The 9,869-nt window shown below is 38.9% G+C and overlaps 1 protein-coding gene across 8 annotated transcripts in view; it reads left to right on the top strand.

The window, feature by feature from the left end:
* The window catches only part of Dmd (dystrophin), a 2,130,457-nt gene that overhangs the window by 1,979,960 nt on the left and 140,628 nt on the right, over window positions 1–9,869 (top strand). The window lies entirely within an intron of this gene.

Genomic DNA, 9,869 nt, shown 5'->3' with positions numbered 1-9,869 from the left:
TATATATATATATCACATTTTCTTTATCCATTCATCCACAAGCACCTAGGCTGTTTCCACAGTGTAGCTATTGTAAAATGTTCCACAATAAGTACAGGTGTGTGGGTATCACTATACCACTATAGTATGATGACTAATACTTTCAGGAATATACCAAAGAGTGGTGTAGCTGGATCATACAGTAGCTCTATTTCCAGTTTTTGAGGAATCTCCATACTGACTTCCATACTAGTTGTACCAGTGTATAGTCCCATCAGCAGCGTACCCCATTTATGCCAGCATCTACTGTTTGTGTTTCTTTTCTTTCTTCCTTTTTTTTTTAAAAACCATACTAAGGACTAAACCCTTGGCCTTTACATGGTCTCTGTAAGTCAATAACTTCCCAAGGCTGGGCTTGGCACTTGTGATCCTCCTGCCTCAGCCTTCCATAATGCTAGGATTACAGGTGTGAGCCACACCACACAGTTTTGTACTTCTTCTTTTGAGAAGCATCTTTTCAATTCATTTGCCCATTGTTGATTGGATTATTTGGGAGCATCTGGGGTTAAGTGTTTTGAGTTCTTTCTGTATTCTGGTTACTAATCCTTGCTGAAAGAGTAGCTAGCAACAATTTTGCTCCCATTCTGTAGGTTGTCTCTGCATATTATATTTTTTTCTTTTTTTCTTTTCTTTTCTTTCTTTTTTTTTTTTTACTGTACAAAGCTTTTTAATTTTATTTAATCCCATTCATCAGTTCTTGCTATTATGTCCTGTGCATGTGGAGTACTACTCAGGAAGTTGCCTGTGTCTGTGACTTCAAGTGTTTTCCATGCTTTTTTCAAGCAGTTTCAATGTTTCAGGTCTTCTACTTAGGTCTGTGATAGGTTTTGAATTGATTTTTGTACAGTATGTGAGATAGGGATCTAATTCCAATCTTCTACATCTGGGTATTCGATTTTTTTCAGCACCACTTATTAGAGAGGCTATCTTTTCTCCAATATATATTTGTGGCCCCTTTGTCAAGATCAGATGGCTGGTTCCTGTGGGACAAGATAGAGTGGCTGCGAGAGCAAATGATGTGAGGGTTGTTACATTAGTAGGGGAAGACAAACGTGGTAACAATACTATGAGGACAAGAAATTATTTGGCACCATTGGCTTCCCAGTATGACTGATGACCCTCCAACAATAAAACCTCCTACTGATTGTGAATTCATTTGGAAAAATCACAGATTCAATGTTAGTGGCACTCCAAAACAGTGCATACCTTATTCCACCATTGGAAAGAAGATTCAAGAATGGGTCCCACCTTCCGTACCTTAGGATAAAGACAATGAAAACCAGTTGCAACATATAAAATCTGGGCTTTTCAGGGAATTGGACTTTTGCTGCTTACTGTTAACTTGATTCAAATTATTTGACCAAAAAAAAATCAGATGGCTATAATTGCGTGGGTTTGTTTCTGTGTCTTATTTACTCATCTGTTTGATCTACATGTCTATCGTTATGCTAATACCATGCTATTTTTGTTACTATGGGTTTGTAGTATATTTTGAAATATATTGTGCTATTATGATACCTCCAGCATCAAGTTCTTACTCAAGACTGTTTTTGTTTTACATTTTGCGCTTCCATATAAATTTTGAGGCAGAGTTATTTCTTAATTGAAATGCATATTATCTAATCTCAATAGGTCAATCTAATCACCTTTTCCTTCTTACCTTTTTCCCTTTCTTTGTGTGCTTATTATAATATGGTACTGTATTTGATCATATCTCCCTTCACTGGATTGTAAACTACTTAAGGACAAAGATCTATTTCCTTTGAATCCTCCTTTTAGAGAAACCTGATAAAAATGTTGAAATTTTTATACATTTCCATGTCAATATCCTAACACCCACTCCATTTTTTTATGAACCATAAAGAAAAATGGAAGAGTTTGAAAGATCAGCAAAGGCATATGCAAGTGTTCCATAAATGCACCGTGATTGCAACCATTTAAAGATAATATAGGGAAATAGTTAATAGAGAAACAGTTTGGGGGCAGCATGTGAAAAAGTTTTCTTGGAAATTGTGAAGAAATCAAAATTCATTCCATCCACATTTCCTTTTCATCTTCAAGCAAAGCCTTGGCAAAAAATAAACCAGAGCTAGAGTACAAGATTCAGTCCTTGGTATATCATTAATTGGTTAAGTTGGTTTTCACCTCATTTCCCCTTTCATGGATGCCTGTCTTTGTGTGGGAATCCTACCACATCCTGGCTGTTCAAGGCTTGCCACCAAGAAAATCCAAGATCTTTCTCTGCCCCGTCACCTACCACATCAGTATTCATGTGCTGTCCCACAGTGTTCTGCTTTCTGAAAATAAGAACACATGTACACCTTTATTCATGGGTGAATAGTGTTTGTATTTTAATCTCAGGCTGAAAGAATAATAACAAAGATGTGGAGTTTATGCACATTTTAGGCTGTGGTTAGTGACTGATTTTGAAAAAAAAATCTTGCTTTACCTACTTGCCTTCTACTTGCAGGGAATTGAATCCAAGGCCTCCTGCATGCTAGGCAAGTGCTCTACCACTGAGCTACCCCCTTACTACTTTTTCAAATTTTATTTTGAGACAGGGTCTCGTTAAGTTACCCAGGCTGGCCTCAGGCTTACAGTCCTCCTGCCTTGGCCTCTGGGATTATAGCCATGAGACATCCATTATACCTAGATTTATTTTCCTTCTTAAATGTGAACGTTCAGAGGAGAGAGATTCCTTTGGTAAATTGATGAAGAGAAAGGACTGAAACTCTTAGACTTTTCCTTTTCCTTTATACAGTAATCTGAAATGAAACGTTAAGGTGCGGGTGTTGGGCTTATTTCATGCCATATTCTCTACAGTAGTCCTTAATTTACTGGTTTTTCCTCTAAGGAATCATATCTGCATGACAAACTACTTTGCATTACCACAGATATCCCTAGCTTTCAAATTCCATTCATAGTCATTAGGTGATTCTGCCCCAACACTCTGGCCCTGTGAGGCATCATGTGCACTTTACAGATGAGCCCCCAAAATATCTCCGGAGCAGGTAAGTGACTCACCTCTAAAGGGTGAAGTGACTAGCTTCTTGAGGGACAAGATTGGTCAGGACACTCTAACCATCTGCTTTAATGTCTCAGCCCTTCATTTGTAGCAGTGATTGCTGAAGATTTAAAAAGCTGCTTTTGATAGAGCATGATTCTTGTAGATATTCATCTCAAAAGAAAATTCATGTCTTCATCTGTAGCATTTGAATATTACATTTTCCTTATCTGTTTCAAATTAGGATGACTTCCTTGTTCACTTAATTGACTGGTAATTCTTTTGTTTACTTTTTTCTAAATCTCAAGAACCAAATCATAAGTATTAATAATGATTAAATTAGCATTTAACATTTTTTATGAAATTTGAGTATTTCAGAAGAGGGTAATTTAGGCAGGCATGTATGTAGAACTTTGCATTTTAATTAAAAAGACTCAAAGTGAAATCAACCTCTGACAGTAACATATGACTCCTTCTAGAAAGCATTACTATCTGATATATGTTTAGTATTTTCTGGTGGATAATAAGTCCTATGACTTGTTTCAAGAAAAGTGACAAGACTAAAACAATTAAAGAAGACAAACCTTCTCTTTTTTAATCATATGCTCATAAATAAAACTGGATTGTGAATTATTTCCAAAGAAGCAATTGACAAAGTATAAGTAAATCACTCTAAGAGCTAAAACTGTCTCAATTTCTTTGAATGTTCAATCAAACCTCTATGCTTGTCCAATGATTAATTTCCTTTGACAAATATTTACAAAGTATGAAATATATAGACTTTGCACACTTCCTAAAGCCAAACCATACATTTTAACTAAAATTTAGCATTTTTTCTCCCCTCAAATACAAAATAAGAACATAATTTAAAAGTAGTTCTCTCTTGTAGCAGACTGTCCATTAATCATTCTTTAGATAATATTGTCATTGTAAGTTTTCAGTTAGAAAGAAAAACTGTGATTTCTGGATTGATCAGAAAATCTAAGAGCATTTATGGGTTTGAAAAAAATCAATAAAGTCTGGTAAAATAGAATTCCCTGCCCCCAGCCCACATTAAGAAGTGGGATTTTTCTACATCCTCCCATTTTCCAGGAAAGACTTTTCTTGATTGGGTGGACAAAAGGGTTAATTTAGCTGTGATTTGAGAGAAGACTGTGACTTCCCCTATTTTTTTCCAAAGTGTGGTGTGTGGGAGGAAGGTAGAAAGAGGCCCCAGAATGAATTCACTAATTGAGGTTTTCACCTGCTGTGAGTCTAATCGAATACAAAGCCTTATTTGTAGCTGAAGAGGAAGAGAGATTATGCAGAGTGTCAGAATTTCTGCCTAGTTTTGAAATTCCTGTTATTTGGCACAATTGCTTTGGAAAAGCAGACAAATAGTTACAGCTCTGAGCTGTAGTTAAGGTGGACCGGTAATGCTGAAGCCAGATATCCGTGGACCACCTTAACCAGCTATCCATTTTTATCAGGAGGTGGTAAGGTTCAAGTACTTGGAGTAGTGCTGTAGCTGCCAGGCTAATAGGAGGGCTGAATTCTTTCCCATGAAGCAACTTGTGGCCTGTGAGGTTAATGAAGTGTGGCTTTATTTTAGTGAAGTTGCTAAACTTCACATCTTTTTAGATGTTCAGCTTGATATAGGTGGCTCTGTGAAGCTTTGAGAAATCTTATTAAAAAGAGAAGGGCATGAGATTGAAGCTGAGTTCAACTTTATCTGGAACCTGTCTGGTGAAATCTCTCTGATTTAGATGGCGTATTGCTCAGAGAACTTTGCTCAGCCTGGCTTCCCCTGCCTCCCAACAGAGGAAGGGCCTGAAAAAAAAATAGGCTTTTGTGTGGGCGGGAAGTGCTCGGTGTCTGAATGTAGAGGCCTTTTCATTTGCCAGCTAATGTGACCTGGCAAAAGTTGATATCATACCCATAATATGTTGGTTTCAGATTGATCTTGAGGGATTGTCACACATATTTTCATTAGTATGCCATGGTTTTTGCCCTAACTGGCAGTGAATCGCTACTATTGTAAGCATTTGTTAGATGTCTGATTCACTGCTCTTCCCTGGTATTTGTACTACACAGAGAAACTTGGAGTTCTGTGCTTGATGGATACCCAAATGTTGACATTTTACTACAAAATTCGTGTTATACTTCTTGAAGCAATAACTTACAGTCCCAGTGAGTTTTTATAAAATGACACAGGTTGTACTCAAGATCCGTTAGGAATCACAAAGCAGTTCAGGTAGAGGCTCTTGACCCTAGAGGGAAGCTGGACACTAGAGGGTGGTGCAGTGCCTCATAAATCCTCTAACCTCCACCCGAAGTGCACAGTACAAACTGATCCTGGTTTTTTTACTTTTTACAATCTGCCTATATTTAAAAAAATGAGTAACATCAGACTGACTTTAAAACCACAAATAGCCAAGAAAGGAAAAAGATCTGCCCTTGGCTCTTCACGTCCCCCCTGAGATGGACTCATCCACCCGCAACACCCCTACCACACTGACACTTCTAATCCATAGCTCCCTCGCATCTTCCCCATGAGCTCTGGACTACAATATCCAGCTGCCTCCTGGGTGTCTTCATTTTTACACCACACTACCATCGCCACCACCATGTTCAACATTGAATGGATCCACTTTCCCATGATCCTCTGATGCCCTGTCCTTAAATTCCACGTTTGCTCAGTGCTACTCACCCAATCTTGAGAGTTGCCTAAAGACAGTGGTTCTTGATTTTTATTGTATGTTAGAATCATTTGGTGAGCCTTTAAAATCCCATAGCTAAAGAGCCACATAATCAGAACCTTAGAGTGGTGGCACTCAGGCATCTGAATTTTTATTTTTTATTTTTTTGGTACGGCAGTTGAACCCAGGACCTTCATACACAATGAGCTAAATCCCGTTTTTGTTGCTCTTTTGTTGTTGAGACAGGGCCTCATTAAGTGGGTAAATCGCCCCAATCTGGGCTTGAATTTGCAACTTTCTTGCCTCAGTCTCCCAGAGTACTGGGATTACAGGTGTATACCACCACGCGTGGCAGTATCTAAAATTTTTAACATCTCTCAGGTTGTAGCAATGGGCAACCAAGCTTGAGGACTGTTACCCTAGGTCAGTGCTGGTGAACCTATGGCATGCATGCTGTAGTGTACTGTTTGTATCATTGAAAGCTCTAAATGGTTCACCATCACTGCACTGGGTCTTCCATTCATGTATCTAGTTAATTAAAACTCCTGTAATTTCTACCATGTTTTATAATTTCTTCACCTCTTCCTCTATTTCTGTATCCCCATTGTATGGCAGTTGCCATGTGTCTGATCTCCTAATTCCAGTCTCTCTCTTTGATCCAGTCCCTGTACCGTTACCTTAGTGATTCTTCTAAAGACAGATCTAACAGGACCACACTCATGCTTCAATTCCTTCTTTAAAAATGTTCCTCCAGAGCTTTCAGGAACCAGATCAAACTCTGGTTTTGCATAGTAGACCCTTTGTATTTTGTCTTCCTCTCTAAACCCCAGCTCAACATTGTGTCAATCAGACCGCTGAGGCTTTTGGAAAGAACAGGGTCTTTTACCTGCACATCTGCTGTTACCACCATTTGTAATCTTGATGGGCCTTTACCCTAATAGACCATAAGTTCCTTACAGAGGAGGCTTCTATAAATATTTACCATGAGTGATCCTAGTCTGCTTTTCATCTTCAAGGATTGGAGCTGACTTGTCCTCTATCAGTAGTCCCCACTCAGTACACAATCTATTGCCCCAAAGAGTGGCTTTGGCTGGATAAGCCCTGGTTCAGTTAGGGTCCTAGGAAAAAGAGATGGTGTATTTAAAAGGTGTACTTGAAGAGAGGATAATGAAAAGACTATTTTCAAAGGGCTGGGCAGGGTAGGGGCAAACAAAGAATGATATATACTTGCTTCAAGGGACAAGGCGATGGAATAGTTTGGGGTGCCTGCAATATGCCGTGGCTGTAGAAAAGGACTGCTCAATGAGACTGGTGGCTGTGAGTCAGAGATCTCAGCCCCTGCCAGGCCAGGATTTAGCAGGAGGGAGCCTGGGGAATAAACACCCAGCTATCCCTCTCCTGCTGCCCTTTCAACTTCTTCTAGAGGCCTTTAAGCATTGCTTCCTATTGGTTAAAAGCAAAAGGAAGTAAAAGGGCAAGAGAGCCTGATTGATGCCCTTCACAGAAATCCAGCCTCCTAGGAGCATAGTGCCAGTGATGAAGGGCAGAGAGTAGAGACAGAGGAGAATAGGTAATACTGTATCTAGCACAGTCGCTCAAGCCAAAGGAGTCCTTATTTTCCTGAGGAACCTGCAAAGTTGAAGCAATTCAAAGACTGGAATTTTGGCTACATGCACAATTCCTGGGCTACCTTCTTTGACCTTCTCCCATCTCATTTCTTCTTTACCCCTATTTCTAGCAAAGTTTCTCTCCTGTACACTCAGCCATCAGTGTGATTGCTTGTGAGCACACTACAGAAAACAGAGTTTCCCCACAATAAGTTCCCATCTTTCTACCCCCCCCCCATAATCTAGCTGTCTAGCTGTGACATTGGGGACAGGTAGCTCATTGTAGATTCCGGAGTCAGGATTGCAACTTATGTTTGTTTTGTGGCAGAACTCCAGGTTCTTTTCATGCTTGTAGCTCACATCAAAACAGAGTGATGACGATGATGATAATGTAGAAGAGGCAGGGGTGTAGGTCTGCAGCAGAGTATGTGTTTAGCATGTATGAGGCCTCAGTTCACTCCTCAGCAACACCAAACATCATATCATTTTTTAACTACTAAGAGGAGAATTATTATTTTATAAGAAAAAATAGCTACTATAAATAAGCAATTAATGTATTACCCTACATGGTATACTGTATTATTTACATACAAAATGAAGGTATATCGATTCTATTATTTTCTAAATATCTTTCCTTAATATTAGCAAAATTCATAATCAGAAATTGACAACAAAATAGGCAGTGTGATGTCCATGTCATTTCCTAACAATACTTTTAGTATTTATTTTCTAAAATGACATCAAGATTTGAGAATAAGTCTTCAAGTGCCTAAAACTGCAATCTAAAAAAGAACTTAAAGAGGTATTTTTGATGATTGCCATCTGTCAAACCAACAAATCCTTCTTAGTAGTTTTCTAATTGTCCACTGAGAAAATAGACCTCCTCATGTATCTTTTAGAGAATCATAGCAGAACTCCCAAATCTTGTACAGGTAATTTAAAAGTGTAAACCCAACAATAATTTTTTTTTTTCAAAAGGCCAAGGGAAGAAAACGACAACATGTCTTACCACACTGGTGTTGCAAATCCTTATTTGATTGCCTAATATTTAGAACTGTCTGTGCTGGGAGGTTTGTGTCTTTTAATTGAAATAAATATAAAGAACACTTAAGTGATGTCCTGCATTGACATAGAAATTACTGTCACTGATTAACTGCAAAGGCCACCACTTCCTCATCAGAGGACACTAATCCTGGTCCCCCGAGATAAGGGCACACCTAGAATTTGCTTCTAGATCAAGGTACAATCTCACTCAAAATGAATCCTAGTGTGCCCCCCTCAGACCATAATAGCAGCTGCCTCCACAATTCACTAGCTTCAAATTGCTAACTAACAAACCTCAATTTATGAGGCAGCGGGCCAGCAGCCGTGCCATATTTGTTTTAAAATAGCAGCACCAATCATACCTACACACACGTGTCTTTAGTGATAATGTTTACATTTTTGTCTGATTCATCAAAGATAATGAAGAAACCTGGCATCCTCTGCTTTGGTTCACTACTTTATATTTTCCTCTCTGTAGTGCTGTAGCACACAGTAAAGGGAGATTGATGTCTCTTGTCCTTTCAGCTCAAAATATATGGGGTGGGGTGTTGAGAAAAAGAAGAATATTTAAAAAGAAAGGGGGAACACATTTAAGTTGTGGACCAGAAGAAAGAGTGAAAAGCACATGGTTGAGAGATGATAAAAAGGACAGGCCATCCAAATAAATGAACACAGAGGGACACTGTAAACACTAAGAGTTTATCATAAGATACCCTTTGCACTCTACGATATTATGTGGAGGTTTTGGAAAACTTGGCCTACAAATGAAGGCTATCTTATTGGACTATTTCCAAGCTTAAAATAATTGTGTGTAGTTATCCTGTATCATCATAGTGCACACTCTAAGATGAGACATGTTTGAACTGTCTCATCCCTGTAAGTTTTCGAATAAAATATTCCATTGGAAGAGTTCCTTTGAGATTTTCCTAAAAGACCAAAGGGTGCAACAGCTTTGGCAGTGCTGTCTTATTTCTACAGGCTCTATCAATGCTTCTCAAGCTTTAGTGTGCCTAGGATTTCTAATATGGGAGGCCTGGGGTGGGGTTTTTCATTTCTAAGAAGTTCCCAGGTGATGCTGATAGTACATTTACAGAATCGCTCTTGGATCCCAAATACGAACGCTTTTTAAGAATTCCACTGAACCCAGGATATGCCTACCCTGAATTTCATGTCTTCACTGCTGCTCCAGCCCTTTAATCTTTAATTGAGGGAGAAGGGGGGAGGTATGCATGTGATTTTTCTTTCGTTTTCTAAAAAGAAAACTCTAAGCCTACATACTAATCATCTGCGATGAGGTCATTTGCACCTAGGTCATTTATTTAGGCAACAAGTAGTACTGCTGGAGGTTTTAAGAACGTGCAATAGCACAGCGCTGTGCGGCTTCCAGGTTCCTTAAGGTCGACCTTAAATCCCCCTCTAGTTTCTTTTATTTCTTTCTTTTTCTTTTTTCTTTCTCTTCTGAGAGACCTAACTGCCCCTTCCCTGGGAGTCCGGGTT

The sequence above is a fragment of the Fukomys damarensis genome, unplaced genomic scaffold (genome assembly GCF_012274545.1).
Source record: "Fukomys damarensis isolate Sample0158 unplaced genomic scaffold, DMR_v1.0_HiC HiC_scaffold_39, whole genome shotgun sequence".
Lineage (NCBI taxonomy): Eukaryota > Metazoa > Chordata > Mammalia > Rodentia > Bathyergidae > Fukomys > Fukomys damarensis.
This window is presented reverse-complemented; position numbering and strand designations above follow the sequence as displayed.